At 43.5% G+C, this 24656-nt stretch overlaps 1 protein-coding gene across 2 annotated transcripts in view; it reads right to left on the bottom strand.

Moving 5' to 3' along the window:
- The window catches only part of KLF3 (KLF transcription factor 3), a 42097-nt gene extending 22407 nt beyond the window's left edge, over nt 1-19690 (bottom strand). The window contains exon 1 of one of the 2 annotated variants that reach the window (XM_081875919.1): nt 19423-19690. The gene's annotated coding sequence lies outside the window, so the exon portion shown is untranslated. Of the gene's footprint in view, nt 1-12761; nt 12781-19422 lie in introns of those variants that run through there. The other variant, XM_081875920.1, reaches the window with a different exon arrangement.
- Nucleotides 19691-24656: the final 4966 nt, after the last annotated feature.

Below are 24656 nucleotides of genomic sequence, written 5' to 3'. Positions count from 1 at the left end.
ACTGCTGCCTAGAGAAGGAACTTCTTGCTTCACCTTTAAGCCTTTTCTTTTGGTCTTCCTTGGTGGAAAATGGTGATTGCTGCCCCATAGGGAAAAAAAGTCAGATAGCCAGGATTTTAGTGTAGCAATTGGAGAGCAGTACATCCACCAAAAATAAAATAAAGCAGCAAAGACAGAGCCTGAGTTTAGATCACAAATTCCCTATTTCATACAAACAAAGGTAATTTACTTCCTTTGGTTTGTAAACATTTTTAAAATTACCCTTCCAGTGCAAATAAGATATATCATTATTATTCCTAAATTGCAGTGGCGGAGATTGAGTTATGTCAGCCATGCATGGGATCTATAGCCCCCCCCCATTCAGGATATTTTTTGTGCCCCATAAGCTTTTGTTAGCATCTAAACAAAGTATGCCATCTTAAATTTTTATTTTTTAGAAAAAGCACATTGCCAGACTTAAGTCTTGCCGAATTGTGTGAATAAGCACTAAGGAAACAATTTTTTTGAAATGTCAAAAGGTTATCTTTAAACTCATATGAACATTACATATAACACCCCCCATCTGCATAATGTTGCAGGTGGTTCATATTTTTTCCTGAGGCCTCAAGTGCTGAACAATACACTCATACCTTACTTAATCCTGTCCTAAAGTTCTTAAGTGTGACACTGTTTGTTTGTATCCATAGGTGGCGCTAAAAATATGCAACAAAGAACAATCCATTGTGTATTGCGGTAGATTTCACTGCAAGCATAGAATTTAACAAGTCGTTTTTTGAAATTCTCTCTGTATTTTGCCCATTGAATCAAAGGGAGCCTTTTCAAGATAGACAGAGGTTCCAAAGGAAACGATACAAATGGTGAATCACACAACACCTCTGGAAACCAGAAGATAGTGAACACTGGTAAAACACTGAGTCAATCCCATAACTGCTTTGGGTTTTAAAAAAAACCCCAAACCACCACCTAAGGAAGAGAGAAGAGTTATAACATAAAATGCCACAAGATATTTTGTGTTCTTATATTGTGATTTTATGTTGTAACTGCCCTGAGACCTGTGGGTATAGGGTGGCATAACAAATATATAAAATAAAACAAGAATAAAGAGGACAACACAAAAGCAATTCATTTCAATCAGATTATTCCTAAACTCCTCTTCCAAGGACACTTTGGCAGGAGCTGGTAGACAAAGGGAGGCAGTAAAATTTTCTGGTGTACACTGGAACAGGTTTGCCAATTGCCTTGAAAGGAAAACCTATTATGATCTTTCACACGTTTATTTGGAATGAGAGGGATCACTCACTTAGGACAGGCATTGTGCTATCCATGGCCAATTTCAGGTTAGGTGGACATGAATGCAGAAATTTCATTATCACCTTTAAGTTTTGCCTGATCAAGCAATTTAAGGTTGCAACTATGGAGCACATGATGTCTTATGACAAATTACAGGCAAAACTGATTAAACGCAGTGCCATCTGCAGCATTGTAATTCACAATATTTTTTTTGCTGCAGCCCCAGCTTACTGAGCCAACCCTGTCCTAGACAATACGCAGAGCAATGAATTCAGCCTAAGGATCAAGACACAAATATTTATAGTACTGCAGATCCTGACTCAAGATCTCAAGCAGAGGATTTCCCCGGTGCTCTAACCCCAAATGCTTTCCCCTTAAGGTACCACATGCTAGGACCTTTAAACATACAACACATGTGCTGTGTCACTAATTCTCCCCTCCCTGTGTAAGAAAAGTCATGCTCCATCAAGTCATATCCGCTCACCCACAATGATAGTGCTTTAAATATAACCCTTGCCAATGTAGCTTACGGTTTTGCTAGGTAGATGAAATTCTTTGATGAACAGACGTGTAAAGATTGTTTCAGCCCCTAAGAGCGGCTTGAACTTTTGCACTTCCGTCCTCTGTCGAAAAGTTTAACCACCTGAGCTATACAAAGAGGAGGACTGTGACTTTTCTTCAGTTTCAGTTTCTGCTTTTAGTAATGCAGTGCATTCTACAGACTTAGGGCTGGTTGATACAAGAAAAGGGTCTTAGCAGTGATTATTTATACCCATGGAACGCCAATTCACACATTTCTCCAAGTTTTGGTAGGAATCATGCGGAGGCCATTGGCGAAACATGACATTTTTACATGGGTTGTATTTTTCACCAATGGTAAGCAGAAAATGTTTGGTTCAGGCCAGGCCAAGTAGATTCCTTGCACATGTCAGAAATATTAAGAGCTCTAACTCATTATGGCTGACGTGGAAAAACATTCCTAAACGCTTATTTGGTGGTTTCAAGCCGGCTATCAGTGCTCATAATTGTCTTTCCAAGACAGAGGTAAGGAGTAAATCTTACAACTCTTCCCTTTCCGGTTCCATATTTACCAGAACCACCATCTGAGGTTCAGAATCTACTTTCTATTGAGGTACTAGACGGAACCTTCCATGAACTTCGAAAGCAAATACAGCAGCTATTGAGACAAAAAACTGTAGGAACGTGGGAGACTGAAGAATGAGAGGTGTATTGTTATTGACAATAGTACTGATAAAATGCCCCAATTCACAAAAAAGTATTTTAAAAAAATGAGATCTAAGTAACTGACCAAGGGTAACTATATAAATAACCGAATTGCACCAAGGAGGAAAAAAATGTTGAATATTTTAGGGATAGTTATCTGGTAAAACAGAGGAGTTTTACCACTGTTCCACCAAAGAAGAGGAACCAAAGAGGAGGAACAAGTGGGAAAGAAGATAAATTAAGGAACTACATTAAGGATATTCTGAGTATAGCGTCCAGTCGTAAGGTGTCAATTTGCTTCTCTGTACACTGGGAATTCATATATTGCATATTTTGCAATCCACTATATATATATATTTTAATTGTTGGAAGACAAAGCAGCCACAACAACCACCTTTAACTATCTGGGCCACCACTTCAGAGGAAGTGCTTAATTTCTACAAATCAGACGAGCTAATTTTGCTTTAAATATTTTATATAGGTAAAAGTATGTAGGCTACATGTAATATGAACTACATAACTAGCAATGATGCAGTAAGCAAACATTCGTGTGTGTGTGTGTGTGTGTGTGTGTGTGTGTGTGTGTGTGTGTTTGTTTTAACAAGCCACACAGTTTTATTTTCCAGCCTCCTCCCAGCTGCTCCACCCTCTGGACCTTTGCCAAGCCAACGCGACTTGTCCAAACAGGACACACTTTGATAAAATTTTCGCTCACACCCTGTCCTTCGGTGAGGCTAGTGAAGCAATTGATTTCTCCATGCAAATAAGGACAGGTGCACAGTTAAAAGTCCAAGCAAACTTCTAAGGCACTTCCTGGAACTGTAACCTACTAGAAAAGAGAGAGAGCGTGTGCCAAGGAACCTGGATAAGGTTAAATATAATTTATGCACTTGATTTAAAAAAGATTAACCTTCCGATGGAGTCAGGACACGACCCAGGCAAAGTTAAGTACTTTGGAGCATGCTCTGACTTTTCCGGCATGGAGATCCTATTGATTTCAGCAGCTGAGATTTCAACAAGATGTGTTATGTCTCCTTAATTTCAATGGAGAGTTGGACTCAAGTGGAATTTACTCCCGAGGAGGCCTGTTTAGGATTGCACTGTAAAAATGCTCCAGACATATTTTCATGTTGTTGTTGCTATTTATATAACATTCTATACCCATAGATCTCAGGGTGGCACACAACATAAAATGACAATATACAGAACACAAAATACACAATTGAGACAAAGACAACTCAATAGTCCCCCCTATTTTGCCTCATCAAGACTCTATTTGTTTCTTCCTGCATGGATCAGTTTGGTTCCAAGCTATGTGAAAGTCTTGCTTTCTACCACATGCATGTACCCATCCTTTAAGATCTGTAGAGGAGGGACTTTATGGGGGCTGCTGCCTTCTAGCAGCACAGGACACAACAGGGCTTTTTCCGTGGTAGCCCCCTGTATCTGCAACTCCCTGCCCTGAGAGGTTGGAGGGCTTTCTCCCTCCTTGTCTATACAATATCTGCAGATCTTGAAGAACCTTTTTGCAACAGCTTTTGGTTTTACCGCTTGTTAGAGTGGGGTGTGTCTCTTTGCAGAAAAAAAATATGCTCCCTTAGGTTTAATGCTGCCCTAATGCTGTGTTATTTTGCTGTAGTTTAGTTGACTACAACACAATTTGGCCGACACAGATGGCAGCCCTACACCAAGTCTACTCAGGCAACATTATTTATTACAGGGCCTAATCAACGTTGTCCACGTCAGGAGCCCATTCGCCTGCGAATATTCCAGTGTGAAATATGCAATCACCTGCTGAAATCACCTTTTGCATTACACATTGGACAAGCAGAAAAGTCTCTACGCAAAAGAACAGATGGACACAAATCCAGCATGAGAAATGGAAATATTGAGAAACCAGTGGGAGGTTATTTCAGCCTCCCAGGACACTGTGATCTTAAGTTGACCACATCTGAAACCAAGAAACTTCAAAACGCATCGTGAAATTACTGGATTACAATACATCAAGAGGTTCAGTGCCATCACATGTGGACTGAACTGGCACAACATATATTTTTAATCACACTCCCAAGTATTAAGTGGCCTACCAATGCCAACACATAAACATAATTTTATTTGTATGCTGTCTTTCCACAGTTCAAACCATGTTCAAGGCAGCTTACAGAATGGAGAGAAAAAACACATAACTGCAACATAACAAAAGCAGTCATTAGCAAGAAATAAACGTTAAAATACACAACCCAACTCAACCATTTCCGCATAAATCATCACAAGATCTGAAATAAAGATACAAAACAGCCAACAGCAACGACCCCCTGCCAACTAAACCCTCCAAGCAAGACCCCCAACCCAGAACGTCAGACTCATCAACAAATATGAATGACCAGCATTAATAACACAGTTATCCCTTTCTCTACTTGTCTACATTTCATTTCCTTCTGATCTGTCTGCTTGCAAGTCACTCCCTCTTTAAATCTGGGTAGCACTTCATAAATCTGATGAAGAGGACCCTAATAGTCATGAAGACTTATTCCATAGCAAAGTGGTTAGCCTTTAAGATGCCAGAAGGCTCTTTATTTTCTTCTTCAATTTCTTCTAGAAAATATACACTCATCAAAAATGCTGATGGTCTCTAAATGCACAAAACCTTTAAATGCTCTGATCAGGCTTATTTAGTAGCATTGTAAATGTTCTGCTACACACGGGAAGAAAATTCAGGACAACCAGAAGGAGACACAATCTTGGTAAATATGTGGTACAGCCTGCTTCTAGGAAAGCAACCAGACATAGTAGAATAGAGTGCAGAGATCCAGCATCTACACATTTCAAGGCTATTCACCATTCATGGCTTGGTCCATACTATGTGGAAGAGGAATGCTGAAAAACTCGCCTTAATCAGCATTTCCGCATGTAAGCAGGGATAAAGAAAATATCTTCCAATGGTGCTGGGAGGTTCCACTTATGGTTTTAAAAACTCGTGCCCCAAGTGCTGATGGAATAACTTAATTTGGGCTTCATAAACTCTTCTGAAGTTTCAAAACTTCTAACATCTGCTTCCACTATCTCCGGGTTCTTATATCTCTAAGGCTACAATTCCAAGGTGTTCCAGGAAGTAAGAGTGCTTCCAGAATGACGACTCCTAGAGCTACCTAGGCTCTGCAATTCTGGGTCACTGCACTTGTTGAAACCACATCTTTTTGCAAAGAATGAAGAATGGTGCTACAATCCACACTTGCAGAGATTGTGCTTCTTCTGTTCCACCCCTTAAAAAAAGTAAACTTAAAAAAGTAATTTTTTTGGGGGGGGGGAATTCCAAAGAAATAGAAGAGCATAGAAGAACAGCAATTTTTTTTAATGAGTGGACAAAGAACTGAAATAAACACCTTGTGTAGAAGCACCCTAAGTCCCAGTGAAATCAGTAGGATGTATTTATGAATAAATATTTTTAAAACTGAGCTGTATCTTGAGAGGTTAGACCACAATTTCGTTTTTTTCTCCTCTGCTGAGAGAAGGCAGTGCCTGCACACTCTCCCCCTGCCTATTTGGTGTCCAGAAATGGCCCCATAGAAATCAGACAAAGAGGAAAAACAGGTTAGGATTCCAACTAATCCTACCTAAGGATATTAGTGTCAAGTCAGTTGAGAAAGCACAACCTTACAACCAGAACTACTACTGTCTCTGGAGGACTAACATATATACTTTAAAGAGTCAGAACTCACATGAGAGAGGTGTTGTTTTTAAAGGTCCTTTTAGCACCAGACCATTCTATTCCATTTCAATTCAATATTTTTCTTAAGAAAAAAAACATTCTATGACCTAAACTCAGCAGTTCACCATATATAGGATTTGGGTTAAAATTCTTCAGGGTATCTTGGAAAAGGGTACAGAGCGGGTAAAATAAAACATTTGCCTTTTCTTTGTAACTTGGGTCTTCAGCACGTGCTACGACACCGCTGTTTTCACCCAAATCTTAACCAGTTAACTATATTAAACTCCACATTTGTATCAAATAGTTATTGAATTAGTACAGTGTGGAAATGAAGAGAAAAATAACAGGGTCTATGATGAGGGAAATAGGGTTGTCAATCAACAACAACAACAAAAAGAAAATTGCCACTGAATGACTGGTTAATAGATGAAAGAAATTTAAACAACTCTTCATATTACCAAAACCACAGAATATGTGCCTTTGCAAGCTACTTAACAAAGTCGTAACAACAAGCAAAAGCTACCATGTTAGATAGAAAAGCTATTAGAATTTCTTTTCCACACCAGTAGCAACAGAAGACTCACAAAATATGAACGTGTTCCTCAATGGATTGGCCCTACTGATTAAGTTTGGCTCTGACGGATGAATCAACTAAAGCTTTAGTTGATTAATATACCCAGTATAAATTGCAGGCACAAAAAATAAAATCTGAGAAATTGGGAGAAAAGCAGGAAATCACAGAGGACTTTAGTCTGCAACAGGAAAACGTTTCATGAAGACCCCACAAGCCTGTATTCTATTTAATGTGGAACAACTTTTAGCCTTACGAATACAAATCTGCTAGCCATATACAGGAATGGTATGGTAAAGAATGTAATAAAGCTGTAATACAGTCACACTCAGATGCCTAGCTATACTAGTTATTAATTCTACTATGATTTAGCAGTTTCCACTAAAACAAGCCATTGCCCCCATTTTTACATCTAACTAAATTTCACTGAGTGCCTCCTGCCATGGGACAATGTGCTCCCTTATCAGAGCAAACCCGTATCTGCCTTCCTGTCTCAGCGACTTCTTTCAGAGAAACAGAGACACAAAGTTGAGCAAGAAGAAAGAGCAGGCTTCTGAAAACAAGTGAGGTATATATAATGGCATGACAATCTTTCCTTTCCAAGCAGAAGAAAAAAGAGCAGCTTTTTTGAGGACTCAACTTTTTTCAAAAAAATAAAATAAATAAATAAAAGGAGGACAAAAACATAGGAGATGTGCACAATCTAGCTGCAGTGACTTCAAGGGAATAACACCCAGCCCGTAACAGGAGTCTTTCTGTTCAAGGATTCAGATCACCTGGAAAGGGAGCCTTGCAATGAATGACATTCAGGTCTTGGGACTGGCAGGTGAGGAGGAAGAAAAGAAAAGGACCCCTTTCCCACAACATTCTTCAGAATACTTTCCCCAGCCCAGTGGAGTGGGGTGGAAGTTTCTGGAGTGTAAGAAAGAAGAGAGGAGGAGGTTTTAAACCCTGTGATATACAGTGGTACCTCGGGTTAAGTACTTAATTTGTTCCGGAGGTCCGTTCTTAACCTGAAACTGTTCTTAACCTGAAGCACCACTTTAGCTAATGGGGCCTCCTGCTGCCTCCGTGTCGCCGGAGCACGATTTCTGTTCTCATCCTGAAGCAAAGTTCTTAACCTGAGGTACTATTTCTGGGTTAGCAGAGTCTGTAACCTGAAGCATATGTAACCTGAAGCGTATGTAACCCGAGATACCACTGTACATCCCACTGACCCTCTACTCACCTTGTGGAGACTAGGAGAAGTTAGCAGCCTAAGCAGGTCACTTAAGAATCATAGATTTGTAGAGCTGGAATGGACCGCCTTCAATGCAGGGACCCTTTCTTTCCTCCCTTTCCTGTCCTCCTCCTTTTAATTTACAAAACACTTGGAGGAAGAGTCCCCCAAGCGTGCAGAAATCCCTACAATATTTTTTGATGCCCCTATTTGGCTTCCAAATTGGGGATCTTTGATAGCAAGCCATATATCGTATCATATAATAAAATTACAAATCCCACTAGGCAGGCCTATTGGGTAGCTCTTTGGGCCTCAAAATTCCTAACACAACTCCCAACCAGGATTTCTATCCCCTAAAAACCCCCCACAATCAATCAGTCGCTCTTCTAGACAAGGGAAATATCTGCATTTTTACTCTGGGCACTAAGGCATACATATTAAGCCATGCTTAATAAATCATTGTAGGGCCTGGCCCTTAGGCATCATATGTGTCTTCTGTCTTCTCGGAAGAAAATTTCCCCCTCCCCTCTTAACTGAATTACAGTGGTACCTCGGGTTAAGTACTTAATTTGTTTCAGAGGTCCGTTCTTAACCTGAAACTGTTCTTAACCTGAAGCACCACTTTAGCTAATGGGGCCTCCTGCTGCTGCTGCGCCGCCGGAGAACAATTTCTGTTCTTATCCTGAAGCAAAGTTCTTAACCCGAGGTACTATTTCTGGGTTAGCGGAGTCTGTGACCTGAAGCGTATGTAACCTGAAGTGTATGTAACCCGAGGTACCACTGTATACATTAGCCAGGATTTGAAACCAGACTTAAAGGCGGTTTTGAACCCTGTTTAAGCAGCAACCCTGGTTTAGTTTAAGACAGTAAGGTTTTTTTATAAGGGCAAAAGAAGCTGTTATCACCAACAGCCCCCAGTCCTCCACTTTCACTGCACAGATTGAGCCCACTCTCCCCCTCCTTCTCCCCCTGCCTGTTTTCCTGCTTTCTGCATTTTTGTGGCCTGTCCCAACCCCGTAACTCTCCAGGAGGAGGAAAAACCAGCTCCCCACCCACTGCAAATTGCTATAGAAAAAAAAAAAGCATTCAGGTTGGGTGACAAGACCCACCAGCCCTCAAAACAGCCTTCTTTCCTAGCCATACAGGACAGAGTTACACGCACAGGTATTCTCTGCAATCTGCACGACCAATCCACTGCAAGCAATTCAAAATATTCACACACCCCAGCCCCAGCCCATGTTTACTCAGAATGGTGTCCCTGGCCCAATCAGAACTAATTCAACCAATCACATTGCTGGTGCTGCAGTTAAAGAGACAGGAGCGTAGCCAAAGGCTGCCTTGAAAGCAGCTGGAGGAATAGGCAAGTCAAAGGGAAGGGAGAGAACCGAAACGATCCAAAAGGCACGGAACAGAAAAGCTCAGCCCACCACCCAGTCTTGCTATTTCTGCCCCATACCACCTCCTTGACACTTTGCCCTCCCCAGTGGCGGACTTTTGTAACATGGTGCCCCGAGCAAGGACAAAATTTGGTGCCCCCTCCTCGCAAATATTTCTTATTTTCACAAGAATTCCTTTGGGTACGGTTGCTTTTTTAGGGTTCTTCCCAGTAGGTACCTGAATCAATATAGGCATATTATTATTATTATTATTATTATTATTATTACACCCCTTCGTCTTGATGCCCAGTTTGGGGGAACTACCAGCACAACCCCTAAATCTAGTGCTGCTCTCCCCCTCCACTGCTAATCTAGACTCACCATCTCTCTCATCACCCAGTCCCTAGTTTTTCTCTTCCTCTCCACCACCACTTAAACACTGCTGTCTGTGTCAAGTGTATACAGTGGTACCTCTGGATGCGAACGGGATCTGTTCCGGAGCCCCATTCGTATCCTGAGTAGAACGCAACCCCCGACTGCGCGTCTGTGGGTCGCGATTCGCTGCTTCTGCGCATGACGTTATTTTGAGCATCTGCGCATGTGCGAGTGGCGAAACCCAGAAGTAACACGTTCCGTTACTTCCGGGTCGCCGCGGAGAGTAACCCGAAAACGCTCAACCTGAAGCATATTTAACTGGAGGTATGGCTGTACTTGTGTGTGCCTCTGGTCAAGTATGCTCTGCCTAGGGTGACCTGTGGCTCCACCTGCTGCTAGCTGGTCTCTTGGTACACTATGTCCCCTTTGCCCAGCCAGCTCCAGTGCAAAGCTGCCGCTACTACTGCCAACATATCAATATAACCCTTGTGGTTAAGGAGACAAGAGGAGGAAAAATTGCTGTAAATGGGAAGGAGATTGGAGATTGGGAGCTCACAGTCCCACGACCACTTGTATGATCTTAACAGAGCTTAAGTGTATGTCTATCGCAACAATATGTGAAATCATTCATGCGAGTTTGGACTTTTGGATCTGAGCAAGATGTGAAAATCAGAAGGGAACATTACACAGATATATGTGAATTGCGAAAAATCAAACCAGGGAAGAGGAGGAAGAAAGATGATGGGTATGGAAAAACGATTAAATAAGCTTTTTTGTGCGTCTCTCTTCAGAGAAGCAATTTGGTCATTCTCTGATGTGCCAAGGCTTTTAAACTACATGCTCACCGCATGTACCAGACAGTCACACACACATAATTTCCATTATGGCTAACCTTAGTATTTAAAATATGCAGCACTTCTAGCGTTCTGTTTGGCTTACATAACTGTTAGGATAGCTACCCTTGGAATACATCAACAAATGTTATTAAAAACCCTATAAGGAAGCCCCGGCACTAGATGTAGCCTTAATACAGGCAAGAGTTAAATTTGTTCCTTAACCCTGCCAAATGTCAAATTATGAATTGGAAGCAATAAACCTTGAAATGAAAACACAAAACTTCAATGCCGGCTACACAGAAGAGTTTCCTGCTGGTTAGAAGCATTGGCTATTACAATAATCTGTCTTTCCAAAATATATTACTTAATTATAAAGTATGTCTCAGAAATTATGTATCTTTGACTTACAATGAATAGCAAAATCACCTACACTTACAAACATTAGCTTCAAATGCCTGATTTTAGTTCACTGCCAGGAACGGTCCTAATAAATAAATATACAAAAGTCCAGTTATTTTTATTTTTAAAAAGAAAAGGCGATGGCAGTGTAATATTAAAGGATGGACCAGGTTGATATGTGATCATTAAAACGACCCACTATGTTTATGTTATGCCTGACTAAAGCATATACAAAATTACCTACTTCCCAATATCATGGTTGATTAAGTGGATTAAAATAGTGAAGCAAGGCGATAGCCTTCAAATTTCTAAACTCTAAACTGGTTCACTGACCAGTATCCACACTATGGAAGGCACTAGTCAGGTGTAGCCAACATAGTGCTGTCCAGATGTTGTGTATCTTAACTCCCATCATCCCTGACCAATGTCCATGTTAGCTGAAGGTGTAATCCAAAACATCTGGGAAGCACCAGATTGGCTACCCTGCATAGAATTCAGGCGAGGGTCACAGGCTTCATTGCTTATCTGCCTCAAATTTATTTGCCTATAGAAAGCTTATCACATGGGGGACGAAGTATTTTTAGCATACCCTTCTCCTTAATATGCTTGTTATGTACTGAGTTGAATAGGATCCAAACTGCAGCAGTCTGATGTGGTGTAGTGGTTGAGAGCGGTAGTCTTGTAATCTGGGGAACCGGGTTTGCGTCTCCGCTCCTCCACATGCAGCTGCTGGGTGACCTTGGGCCAGTCACACTTCCTTGAAGTCTCTCAGCCCCACTCACCTCACAGAGTGTTTGTTGTGGGGGAGGAAGGGAAAGGAGAATGTTAGCCGCTTTGAGACTCCTTAAAGGGAGTGAAAGGCGGGATATCAAATCCAAACTCTTCTTCTTCTTCTTCCTAGAACAATAGGATCCAAAACGTAGCAGTCTGATTGGTCCTAGAACAATGCAGCAGTATGATTGGTTGGCAGGAACCACCCAATCATTCTCCAGATAGAAGCGAATCCACAACCTGATTGGCTTACAGTAGAATTCCAGAATTAGCCAATCATGTGCAGCCCATTGTGTAAATAATGTATATAAAGCAGATACTTTGAGGGGACTTTCATTCATTCCTCCTCACCACTATGAGCTGAATAAAGAGCATGAAATCACTTTGCGACTCTGAGTATATTTCAATGCTTATAGAAAACGAGCAGCAGGTTCTTTTTAAAAAGGGGAGAGGGCAGGAAGGTGTATTTAAATAGGTAACCTCCATCTACATAAATTGGTATGATCCTAGGAGACTAAAGTACATGTATTTTCTGAATTTGCAGAGGGCTTACAGTCTAGTATTCCAATCCTTAACACAGAGGAAGTACAGTGGTACCTCGGGTTAAGTACTTAATTCATTCTGGAGGTCCGTACTTAACCTGAAGCACCACTTTAGCTAATGGGGCCTCCTGCTGCTGCTGCTCCACGATTTCTGTTCTCATCCTGAAGCAAAGTTCTTAACCTGAAGCACTATTTCTGGGTTGGCGGAGTCTGTAATCTGAAGCGTATGTAACCCGAGGTACCACTGTATAGAATATACAGTACTAAGCAGACATTCCCTTATTAAACTTAGAGCTGCTCTGACAGCTTGTAAGGTACAGTATTTCAGCTGATGATTTTGTTGGTCTTTATTAACATGATGCACAATTTTAATATTAACCCAATCAGAAATCTAACGTCTTTGCAGGAAAGCAGGGTTTTTTTTTTCCTTTTTGCAAATAAAAACTTACCAAAAGATTAGCTTCTGTTATATACACAAATAAGTTCGTGAAATCCGTACTTCTGAGAAGAAGAAAAAATGCAAAATACCATAAGTGTATTTCTAAGAAGAATGGGGACAACAACCTAAAGTTACTAAATTTCCCACATTGTTTTTTTTTTATAAATATTTATTAAAGTTTTTTGAATACAAATGCATAAATAATAAACATTACTTATATCATAACATAATTTCGTCACTTCTTTGGACTCCCTCACATCTCCCGCTCCCACTTACATCGTTAAAAAAATTTTCCAAGCAAATTACCATCTTGTTTACAATCTTATATCCGCTCATTTAAGTAAAATCTAGCAGTTCTCCAAAAGATTTATATTTTCCTTAATCTCACTTATCGTCAAATTCAGATCTAATTCAGTGGTGGACAATTATTTGTGATCTAGTATCCTTCTTAACATTCAACCAAATTACAATATTTTTGTAAATAAATCTTAAATTTCTTCCAGTCTTCTTCAACCCTCTCTTCTCCCAGGTCTCGGATTCTGCCAGTCATCTCGGCCAGTTGCATATAGTCCATCAGCTGCATCTGCCACTCTTCCAGTGTGGGTAGATCTTGAGTTTTCCAACTCTTAGCGATGAGTATCCTTGCTGCCGTTGTTGCATACACTAAATTTCCCACATTGATCTCAGTTGGAAAGAGTGGGCAACGCTTGCTTGAAATTAATGGAACTGAGGGAATATTTAACTTCGGCTAATTGTGCCATATAAGCCCCAATCCAGATCTTATTACATGTCATTTTGCATGACCAGTTGCACCAGAATGTGGTTGCAGATGTGCAGCTAAATGAGCATCCTCCTGAAAGTAGTTATCATGCAGGTAGTTAACATCTGCATCCAGATGTATATCCAATTTACATCAATGGCCCCGTTCCAAGAAATGCTAGGCATGCAAAAAGCCAGCTTCCATGCACAAACCGCCTTATCTGGGTAAATACAGAATACTAGTTAGCTGTGAAATGATCTATCAGCAGTAAGTCCCAATAATAATAATAATAATACAGATGGTCAAAGTTCTCTTTCTGAACTTCCTCTTGGAACATTTTCTTTCTCCCTCTTTCCCTTGTGAATGCAACCTTGATTCCCAATCGGATACATTATTTCGTTCGAACGAAGAATGCTTGATTTTTCGCATTGCAAAGAGAAATTGTAATTCCCTGCTTCACATGCAGATTAGGAACACTTCCATGATGTGCACAGAGATCTGTTTTACTAGGGTTTTAAGTGAAAAGGCTGGACAGTCATTTTCCACGAGTGGTTTGGGAGGATGACACACTGCCTTATGGCAGAAGTTAAATTCTGGAGTTAAAATATAGTGTGCTTCCAAACACTATTAATTTCCCAATTCTATGAAACATTTTGCTTTGGGTAGGGGTTAGGCTTCCCCCATCATGCCTAAAATGATGAATGTGAAAGGCTTTGATCACTTGAATGTATTTTACATATTTTAAGTACCATTTTTATCACCACCATGGAGAGGCAAAGCTTAACCAAAACTATGATGTTTCCTAGAAAAAAAACCTTCCAGAACAGATGTTGAATTTACTGCTTTTTTTTTAAAAAAAGAAAAACTTTTAACATTCATGCATTTCAGTGAAACTACTTCCAATTCACACCACTGCTTCCCTCCCTTTCTGAAGTCTCAAAAACCTGTACCTCCCCACTCCCAGCAAGTATCCTTAATTGCGCGCTGTGGCACAGAATGTGGGAGTTTAAATGCTAACACAGGCTCCTTGTGACATAAGACAGGTTGCTTAGGCAATCTCGGAGTGTGTAGAGACATGATAATTCGCTGGGTGGAGACTGGGAGTTGTAGGGCAGTGACAAGGGGTTGTGGCTGGGCTACTGATCTACCAGAAAACAGCCCGAAACAGGAAAGAGCACACATATGCTACTTGGAATGTATGACGCAAACCCCAGCCTTGAAACAAAGAACAGGAAACGGTTCTGCTGGCTGGGCTGGAAAGAAAGCACAGAGAAACATTTGGGTGGCCTTCCCTGACCCCTATATTCATGTGCAGCTGGGATTTAACAAACAAACAAACAAGAAAGCAAAGTGGGTGTAACTTGTAAAGTGCTTGGTCTCTGGGTGTGAAAAAAAACAACCTGTCTCTATATCGCAGACCTGCCCTTGACAAACACCAGACTAATATCTATATGGGACAATATAACCACTGAGATATGAAAGCTGGGAGCTAAATGGCACCTTAAACCTAGGTTATGGGTGCCGCAACCGAATGTCTATAAGAAGAATACAAGGTTGAAAATGAATGAACTGCAGCTAAAATCTCACAGTCCTTTTTCACATGGTCTAGTCCTCATCTGAAGGCTGCAAACCAACAAAGCCATACTTCCCCTTCCCGGCCCCCTAATATTCTTATGAGGGTCCCTTCTCCAGTTCTCAGAGAGTGGCTGGAAGTGGAGAGGCAGAAAAAGGTCCTCCTTTCGTTCCAGCAGTGGGAGTTTTAATCTGAAATCTTAGGCGCAGTACTGCTCCCAGAGCTCAGAAACGGCTCGCATTAATCAAATTCCCCGTTGCAAAATGCGCCTAGAAAAATGGGAGTTTCAAACGCTGACCACAACATGCAATTTCCTTCGCACCCACCCTTTCCAGACAGCTCGGAATAATTAACTCTGGACTTCCCAAGCATTCTCCTTTTTTTAAAAAAATCCGAAATGCAAACACAAACTTTGTTATCAAGGGTTGAGGTGGACTCTTGCTCCCAATAAAGTATCCCCCTCCCCCCAAACCAAAAACAGCCATTATGTTATTGCACTTTCTAGCCTCCTTTCTCTACTTGTACAATATCTCCTTAATATGAGAGGCAACTACAAACAATCTGGAGCTCCAATAATAGTGCCTAAAATTTATTGAAAATAAAAGTTGATGCACCAGACAGTAGCCTGGTTTGCATGACATGCAAGCTCAAGTCACAGCTTACCATGGTTCTGCAGGCTGCAAGCAAGTAGAGTGAAGCCACTTTTGCTACCCTGGTCTTTCTGCTGCTGTGCTAACCCATGTCTTGGCTCAGTGTGTCAGCTGAAGCCAGACTCATAGTTTAGTTCCCTCCAGACAAACCAAGAGCTGTAATTAAGGTTTGTCCTATGGTTTATGGCTCATGGTTTGCCTATGAGAGCTTGGTCACGAGCCCATGTTTTAATGGGACGCTAAGGCAAACCATGGCTTAGCTCAGCAGCAAACAACCAGGGAGGATCAAAGTGGTGGTTGCACTAAGTGGCATACATTTGCACTAAGTTTAGCATGTTGCATGAGCCAGATCATTGTAAGACAAAAACACCAGGACATACGACGAGCTTATTTGGATATCTCAATAAACCATGGCTCAATAATGACAAGAATGAGAGTCAGAAAGTCCTGGATGCTGGTTCCATTTAAATGACAAGTTGAGACCGATCAAACAAATGGTGGTTTAAATTTAACCATGGTTTGTTTGAAACAAACCAACTTCAAACCATGGGTTATGAAACTGTCTTTGTTAGAAAGAAAATAAAGTTTAATCACATTATAAGATCTGGATGTGATGCTAAAATGCAGTTAATCAAAAGCAAAAACTTCCAACTCCTCTTGGAGTTGGGGGGAGCAAAGGGGAGAGGGGAACCATAAGTGTCCAAGGCTTGCTCCCATCATGATAGCTATGGACCCACAGATGGGCCACAAAAACCTCCAGAAAAATACCAGTTGCCCATTTTATATCTGGTTGATTTCTACATATTATACTACTTTATATGGCATTCATATTTCACATATTATGAACTAGATCAGTAGAACAGGTCATGCAGCTGTCTACTATGCCTGATGCAAGGGCAGAATAAGGATGTCATATATTCTGTTGACAAGCATCATAACAACCAAGTGCAGATTTGAGTCTCAATCACTAAACCTGCTGCTACAGATTCCTCTTAACACTAGTCTAGTCTCTGTTTGGACCCATGTTTGGATATGGTTGCTCCTAAAAGACATGCATTTTCTAATCAGAACATCAGTTTTCAAATTTTCTTCAGAAATAGGCACAAACTCTATTTACCGTGCAATTCTATAATGTTTACTCAGAAGTACCACTGACATCAATGGGGTTTTCTCCAAAGTGAGTATGCACATAGAATTACAGCCTTAGGGTGGCACAAGTCTGCCCCCTCCGCCAAAGAAATAACATTCTGTGAATGTTACTAGTTTATAATAACTTTGGTGTTTGCAAAAACAGGAAGGCAGAATAATAGGGCACACTTACAAGCAGGTCTTCTATTAATAATAATAATAATAATAATATTTATCATACTACACAACTGTCATTCTCAGATATTATCTTGATTTTTTGTTTATCAGTATAAAATTCAGTCAAAACAAAACGTCTGCCTAGATACCTTTGCTTTGGTGAGGAAGGGAATTGGAGAAGAGTTTATCTGAAAGCATTCATATTACAAAACCGACCAACACATTTTAAAGCCTAGCGGCCAAAGTTAGGTTGATGTACATTATTCCTAGGTCAAATTGTTGATCTTAACCAAACCCAAGTCTGGATCGTGCAAGCAACTCATTCGGCAAGCTAAGGGAAAAGTTCTCAAAACTATGGGGAAAAAGTTACACCACAATTTTTTGCCTTTTATAGAAAATAACACTTTTGTGGACTCAAAATGTTTCAAAGTACTGCATCTATGCAAGGTTCCGATTTGTCCAACAACCAGACAAAGGTGAGCCCTGTGAACTGTGGCACTTCCTGCCACACACACAAAAGGCCACACACACAACTGTGCAAGAGATGCTACACACAGACTTCAGTTGAGAGACAACTCAGCATAAGAATAAAAATGGACAAAGTGAGAGTTTATGAATTGCTGCAGTAAGAAGAAAGCTAAATGTTAATCAAAATCGAAGTGAGTTGTCTGGTGAATTTTAGCACAATTTCCTAAATAAAAACTGGGGCTAAAGTTATGTTCCATATGGAAATTAATACAAACATCCAAGATAAGCAGTAATGTTTTAAGCACAAAGAAAGCAACTTTCAGGAAGGAAAGAAGCCTAGTGCTGGTGTCCCTTTCAATTATTCACACTTGAAGTCATGCACAAGACTCTTTTAAAAAAAATTATCTCCAGAACCTAGATGACTTTGGAAAGTGTGTGAATGTGTTTTTAAAAAAACAATAATATGGGTATACACTGCTCTCTGTGAGCCATTGAAGATAAAACGTGGACAGGCTGCTCAATGCAGTTATTCAGCAAAGCAATTATTCTTGTTGTAAATCAACTGAAAATACACATGACATCTCCATGTCAAGACAAGCATGTAATAGAAAAAAAGCAACAGACTTCATGTTCAAACTTACGTTGTGCACATTAAGTTTTCTTCCCCAAACAGCAACTAGACTGGTGATTGAAATAGATTTATCCCCTTCTTTTTTGGTGGTGGTGGTGGTGGGGCAACCTCCAAACAGTAGAACCTTAAGAGAACTCACACTGCATATCAATGTTACTTGACTAAGTACAGAACCAAAAAAGCTATACAATTATGTTCTCTTCTCTAGCTTGGTATGCAGTGTCTAGAAACCGACATAATTCACACATCTTGATATATGCTTCTCATTTTCCCTTTCTTGCTCCTAGGAAGAGATAACAAAAGCAGCAATCCCCTGATCAACTGACACCTTAATTATTTAAATGGCAGTTCTCCAAGGATGTTATGTTTTGTTTTGAGCATCCTGTGCAGCGAAGCCCAAAATAACGTTAAGGAACGCAAAGAGACACGGAGCAACGTCCTTTCCCACTTGGGAGGGAGAAGAAAAGCATCCCGAGTCTAGTGAGCGGCGAACTCTTGTCGAAAGAAAGCAATCCAGTAGCTCCAGGTGTTTTCTTTTTTAAAAAGCCCCTCAGGAAAGCTGCGGCAGATGGGATCTTTGTTCGACGGCTCTCCTCCCCAACAGCTCCAAATGACAGGAGGAACGGGTCGTGTTTCAGAAGACGGGGAGCAGAAAAGCAAGAGGGAGACACGCAGACACGCACCCACCGCAGATCGGGAAAACACACGTGAACGCCAAAGCTGCGGCGTTCCTTCAACTCACGGGGCAGCGGCGACTCCAAATGGCAAGGCGTCAGTGGCGTAGCGTGGGGGGGGGTGCGGGGTGGGGGGCCGGCCGCACCGGGCGCAACATCTGGGGGTCAGGGTTAGGGGGCGCAAATCCACGGGTTAGGGGGCGCAAATCCACGGGTTAGGGGGCGCAAATTACTTGCCTTGCCCCGGGTGCTGACAACCCACGCTACGCCACTGCAAGGCGTCTCTCCCCCCCCTCACCCGGGGGTGGGGGGGTGGGTCATGGAGACAGATCCCAGGACCACCCCTCCCCCCCCGCCGCCCCACAACTTTTGCAGCTGCACAAACACTCTGGCCGAAGCGCCCCCAAGTCCCTTGGCCGGGCCGGGCCGGCGCGTGCGCCCCCGCTTCGCCAAGCAAGAGCGCGCGCGTCCAGGAGCCTCTCCATTTCGCCCCTCGCTTGAGGAGCACCTTCCCTCCGGCCTCCCCGCTTCCCCATCCCTTCTCCCCGACACCACCAGACACGTCGCTTTCCTCACAGCCGCCTCCTCCCCTTCCCTTCGCGCGACTTACTTTTCTCCCCTCTCTTAACTTGTCCGAGAAGCCGAGGCGACGACGCCACCACCGCAAGAAGTTTGCTGCTTGGGTCGGCGCTGCTGTTGTCGTTCTCGCTGGTAGCGGGGAAAACCCTCCTTCCCTCTTTTTCCGCCCTCGAGGGGGAAACCCGGGGGTTTCTCTCTCTCTCTCGCTCTGCCGCTTGGCCGCAGGGGCGTTTAGTCCGTCGGCGGCGCGTCCGTCTGTCAGCCCGTCGCGCCTCTGCCCTCGCCTTCTGCTCTGTGTCTCTCCTCCTCCTCTTCTTCGTCTTCTTCTTCTTCCCCCCCCCAAGCTCCAAGGCAGGCTCCTGGCACTAGGCAGCGCTGTCACATGACGCCGGCGCCGCTCGCTCTGCCAGGCTCCCTTGGCCGGCGGGGTAGCTAAGAGGGCGGGCAGGAGGGAGGGTCAGGGAGGGGCGCGCGAATCACTCAGCCAGCCAGGCGGGCGAGGCGGGCGAGGCAGGCCGGGCGTGTCCCCTCTCCGCCGCGCTGGGGCGGAGGCCTGGGCGCACCGCAACCCGAGTCCGGGGTCGGGGCGAGGCGAGGCGCTCGCTGGCACTCCGCCTCCCTCCCTCCCTGCCTCCCTGGCGCACAAACAAGTCGGGCGCGCACCGACTCTTCCCTTCCCCCGGGAGGCAGATACGAGAAGGCGGCGCCTCGCACAAGTTGGCCCCTAATTACCCCCCTTCCTCCCTCCGAGAGAGAGAGAGCGGGAGCCGCCCCGCTGACAAACTCGCCCTTCCAGCTGCGGCGCGCTTCGCCCGCCCGCCCGCTCCCTTCCCTTCCCTTCCCCGTCTCTTCCTCGTCCCTCGCCGGGGCCAAGAGGCGTGTGCGCCTCTGGCACCCGGCTCGGCAGGGAAGGCACGCAACGCGCCCTAGCGCGCGCGCCCGCCCTCCCTGCGAGCCAACCTGCCGCGGCCAAAAGCAGCAGCAGCAGCAGCAGCAGCGACCCCACCCCAAAAGAAAGGCCCGAAGGGAAGGAAGGGAGGTGCTCGCTCGTTGACAGAGGCGGAGGGAGGAGGAGGACGAGGCCTCAATTGTCTCGGGCACGAAGCCCAGAGTGGACGGCGCCGGCTTCGCGCGTGGCTTGGTTAGGGCCCCGGGCCTGAATGAGGGGTTGTTGTCCTGGTTAGTCAGGGCTCAGCTGGGGCAGCTTGGGGCGTTTTAGGACAGGCGACCTACGTGGCACTTCCGCTTCTGACTTAAAACGCAGCAAGTCAGGGATCGCGTCCAAAGCCGAGGTCGCGTGTAGTCAAAATACACTGGCTGCAGTGGAGGCTGGGATTGCCAAAGTGCCTTTTCCCAGATGCCCAACCCCTTGTTGGTTTTGTTTATGCCAAAGCTGAACACGCACAAGTTAAGTGCGCAGAAGTTTCGGGTTTGCTGGGTAATAAACGGGTGCTGCTTTTTAATGGCCCCATAAGCAGCTGCCGGCGGTGGGTCCAGGCCCCTTGCATAATTCTTCCCTGTGGGGATGTGTTGGCTGCTTGAAAAGATGGCAGCATAACCCCCAACCTGTGGCAAGGCGGTGCTCCCAACCGTTGCGCTGTGGCAGAGTTGGGGATCCTCCACTCATCAGCTCCAGCCAGAACGGCCAATAGTCCAGGATGCCTGGGGTTTCCCAGTGACATTTGGCAAGCCGGATTCACCACCTTTCCATTACTGACTGGCTACCACCCCAGCCAGTTGCCTGTATGAAGAAGTCGCCAAATGTCACATCTGAGAACAACCAGATCCTTCAAAGCTGCACGGCATGTAAGCTAGGGTCTTTTACTCCGTGTGCTAGGGGCAAGTTCTAGGTCAGGATGTCTGAAGATGAAGACCCATGCCTTCTAAAGTGTGGTGTTTCAAGCATCTGTTCCAAGGCAGAGAATGTGTGTTCAAATCACTCCATTAGATTTTAAAGTTCCGATTCCAGAAAATAACCATTGAGCTTTAGAGCGCTCCAAGAGCACTATCAAGTAAATCACAGTGCACTCCAGTAACATCATTGACTCTCCTGGACTTCTCAGAGCCATTGGAACCTGATAGAAATTGTATTCTCCTGGGCACCATAGTGCGGTACTGTGCTTTCTGCTGCTTCACCCCAGGGCTGCTGGCTTGCAGGTTGCTGCAAGGTCCCATCTTGCCCCATGTGCTATTTAACATCAACGTTAAATCTCTGGAGCAGCTGAAAATCTGGGGTGTGGTGACATCCAACACGTTTGCAATATTCAGCTCTGTTTCTCCTGTCGTTACAGTCTTGGGATAGCAGTTGAGTTTCTGAACAAGTCTGGGCTGTGGTTATTGGGGGATGATATTATTTGAGAGTAGGTGTGCAGTTTGTTCTGCATTGCCCTTTCTCACATCAGCCTGTTCTTTCATTCTGATAATCTTCAGAAGTTCTGTTTCATATGCCTATCCACCAGAGGTTTAGGCAAGTGGTTCCATGAGATTGGGTCTTATCAGAAGTTATTCCTGTGTTGCGAAATTTCCTCCCAGGGGAGATTCTCATAGCTTCACCCTAGCACTTCACTGGCAAAGCTGGGGGCGGGCATGGCAGGTGGGGGGGAGGAACGACAGCACATAACAACGTAGCTTACATTCCTTCGATTTATGGGAACATTGGCTTCTGCTGGACACAGAAGTTTGATGGGAGTGCCTCTTCCTTTTCTGCGCGCTCTAGAACTGTTTTAATTTGAGAAGTCAGGCCTTCAGAAGTTCACATGGGATAGGTGCTGCTGCCAGAGTGTACGAGATTGTCAATTTGGGGTGAAGAGGAAAGGGGTCAAGGAGAGGGAGAGATGGGCGTGAGGATTAATGAGCAAAAACAAACATCATGGGAGCTCCCCCTCCCCCGGTTTTTAACCTCCTGCCATCTCATTTCCCCCCAGCCATCCAAAACATGAATGGACCACATTCATCCCTTTCTCTTTGTGGGTCTGGAGCTCCCATCTCCAACCCTTGCCAGTTGCTGCTTTCAGCCTCTGTGGATACCTTTTTGAGTCCAGGCTGTGTCTGCTGGGCAAAATACTCCCTGGATGGGTCATGAACCCTTGTCCCAGGAAACAGAGGCAGACTTTGGTCTTTCAGATGTCAGCAGCACCCTGTGTCCAAGGCCAAAATTCAGTTCTCCTCGCCACCTCTAACCTTCTGTTCTGCTCAATTCATCATGTCATAGTTGCGGTGCCCAGCACCACCCCCTGGGCTCGACACCCAGTGTGGAGGAACCGGTCGCGCTGCCCTAAATCCGCTTCTGCAGGAAGGCTATGTGTGCGCTCTGCAGTCATTCTGCCCAGGGAGATGTGTATCGGATGCTCAGCTATGTATCTTCTCCTTCTTCCCCATTGGGTGTTGTGCTCATAAATCACCACTCCTGGTGTAAAGGAACTTGAAGATTAGTGTATCGTCGTTCTGTCCTGTCATTTTGTTATTATGCCATGCTTGGTTCTGTTGCGATGTAAACTGCTTTGTAGCTCATTCTGTGGACGAGCAGGGTATGTTTTAAATGAATAAAATGAATAATTCCGACAGAACATGTAGCCCACTCCTAATATTGGTTGATCAGTGGGAGAATTTGCCAAGCCAGTTGTTATTTCCCATGTGGAACAGTGATGTCAGAAATGATGCCATTGCTTCTTCCCTATAACATGGAAGGTTATAAATTAGGAATATTTAGATTTTGTGACTTCCTAACCTTGATTTGTACTGTATCTGCAGTTACCACTTCACTATTTCAAAAAGAAAGAACACAGAAAAATAATTTATTCCAGTCATAGGGTAGGTTTGCCTGATTTCTTTTTTTTACAGAGATTTTTTTTACGGCATTTTGCATTCACCTTATGATAGCTATCTAAATGCTTCCCAGCTATGTGCATGGTTCAACAACATGTGACTTCAGCTCAACTTGATTTTGAGGGCAAAGTTCAAAACATGTGCAGAGAAATGATTCTGATTTGGGAAATCTACTTGTAACCTTTAGTCAATGTTGTTTGTATTCTCTCCCTGGCAGAACCACTAGGCATAGTAATTTACCAGTGTAGTTTTCTGTGCCTACTTTTGTTTTATTCCCAATGTGTACAGGGTGATTAAAAAAGATAAATCCCATTTTTATCTTTGGGTAGCCAGTGTAGTGTATAGTGTTTAGTGTGTTGAGAGTAGGACTGTGAGATCTGTGTTCAAATCCCCAGTAACTATGAGTCTTTTAGCTCACAGGATTGCTGGGAGGTTAAAGTGGGGGAGACCATATATATATATATATATATATATATATATATATATATATATTTGATAAGCTAAAAGGTTTGATAGAAGTGGTGGGAAAAATAGATATAGTTTTGTCTATGAGATTGATTACTCCTAGATGCCCCCAGAGCAAAGAAGCCCAAATATTTACCCTTGGTATCCTGACGTATATAGTCTTAATTCAATCAGTAGTGTAATTGGGTTTTTTTTTAATGTTGCAAGGATATTCCAAAACCCAAAGTGACATTACAGAACCATACTCTGAACTACCATGCTTAAGTGGGGTTAATTTAGAAAATGAGGAGTACTCTTAAGAAGAGCAAGGCTCTTGGAATTTGTGGCCCAAGTGATGTGGCATTGCGATGATTAGTTTTGCGTGATGCTTGCTATTACACAGCACAGGAGGTGTGGCAGATAATCTGCAAATCCTGTTTCACTGCACGTGATTAATTAAATGCAGGAGCCGCAGTGCATGCAGCTGCTCCCAAAAAACCAACTTGATTGGTTTGCTTTGGTTAATTTCTGGACATATTGGTCTTATATTGATCCAAGCTTGGAGTCAATTTTCCGCAAAGCCACAAGCGGGTTGGTCTCTTTTAATCTGCTCCTCTTATCAGAACATTAATGATGCATCATGCAAGGCTACCAAGAGCAACAAAACGAGCACTACAAAATACGTTGCACTCTGGAAAATGCAGGCAGAACTGTGTTCCTCTATTCAGGTCCTAGTAGGGAGCTTCCCTGTATGCAAAGGACATAGCTTCCTAGGAGAGGAACTAAGGGGAAATGCAGCCCACACAACTTCCTCGTTCCTTCTTCATCCTGCTCTGCTGTGTGGCAAGGCTCAGCTAGGGTGTAAGACAAGGTGCGATTTGGGATGGACACAAGACTGTACCCTGGAGAACATAGAGCTCTGAAGATGCTTCAGCAAGGAGGAAGTTATTACAGCCCTTTTATAGCACTAGCTGTGCTCCTATGGTGCTGGAGGAG

This window comes from Podarcis erhardii (assembly GCF_964252035.2).
Source record: "Podarcis erhardii genome assembly, chromosome: 9".
NCBI lineage: Eukaryota > Metazoa > Chordata > Lepidosauria > Squamata > Lacertidae > Podarcis > Podarcis erhardii.
This window is presented reverse-complemented; position numbering and strand designations above follow the sequence as displayed.